We start from the raw sequence: 1,393 nt of genomic DNA, 5'->3' as shown, positions 1-1,393 counted from the left end.
TTCCGAAGTTTCACTAAAATAATTTTAAAGTATATGGTATAATATATAGAATAAACTATTTTTCATAAAATTAAATTTATATAAATAAACAATTTTGGAATACAGCTTTAAGTACACGGAATCTTTAAACGGAAAAAGATAGGTTTGGGAGCAGGAGAAAAATTAAAGGGATCTGATCCTTGGGGATACTAAAGTTTTGGAACCGCCAATTCAAAATAGTTGGAGGACTTTCATTGACTAGTGTAATTTAACCACTTGCAGTGATTTAGAACAATTATCTTCACATCTGACCTAAAACATCTAAGCTTAGTTTGTGTGTGTGCGTTTGTTTTCTTAATACGAACACAATCATGAAATTTAATACTATTATAAAAGAAAGTACACATGATTTAATCACTAATAATAACTTAAAATTAAAACATGTATAACTAGTTTTATGTCAAGTTCGTGTACTCGTTTATGCGAAAATATCTAAAACTAAGTTTAGAAATGCACATTCATGAATTCTATGTTTTACGTACTAATATAATAATAAGTTCAAGTTGATGCTTACATAACGAGAATTCATTTTGTACAGTTCGAGATTAGGAGGAGAATATGACCGAGTACTATATTCTTAGACTAGTTTCATATGTAATGCATGTACCAAACGATGCGTAATACAACCACGTGACAAATAACTTGTCCCAAGGTTGTCTTGTGTGGAGAAGGTCAGAACCGAGTGCTCTGCTAATCAGCAAACCTTCGTTACGAAAAAAATACTAAAAAGTTAAGGTCCGATATCAGGTTCGTGTATTCACTCACCCAGTCACTCTCAAAAATCAATAAATTCTGTCTTTCATAACGATTGAAGTAAAAACTGAGAATTTGCCATGCGTCGCCGCCATTCCAAATCCAGTACTGAAAATGTCCACTTAGTGTGGTTGCGCATTCGAATTTTGCTTAAACTCGAGAAAATTCACCGAGAAAGTGAATTTGGTTTTAGTTTAGAGCTGATAGAATATCTTATGTAAAGCACATACACAGAAAAGCCTTCGAGACAGAACCTGTACGTACAATACATTAGGTCATAGCTTGAAGCCTCCTAATTGAGTGAGAGAGGCCCTGAGCTTCAGCCCGGTAAGGCCATGCCTTAATTCGGGTTTGAATAACAAATTATACCCGTTTAGGAATTATGACATTTATCCTGTTTTGACTTAAACACATGGCCTTGAACATTATGGAACTAAGAACTATTACTTTACTTTATGGATATATTCCCTTGCAAGTGGGTGCTCTTAACCTACAGACTCAATGCCAACTTTGAGGTAGTTGTAAACTTGATATAGGTAAAAGTACAAAATGTTAAGATTTGTGCGATTTTTTACAAAATCTAGAGAATAAATAAATGAAT

This window comes from Tachypleus tridentatus, chromosome 1 (genome assembly GCF_004210375.1).
Source record: "Tachypleus tridentatus isolate NWPU-2018 chromosome 1, ASM421037v1, whole genome shotgun sequence".
NCBI lineage: Eukaryota > Metazoa > Arthropoda > Merostomata > Xiphosura > Limulidae > Tachypleus > Tachypleus tridentatus.
This window is presented reverse-complemented; position numbering follows the sequence as displayed.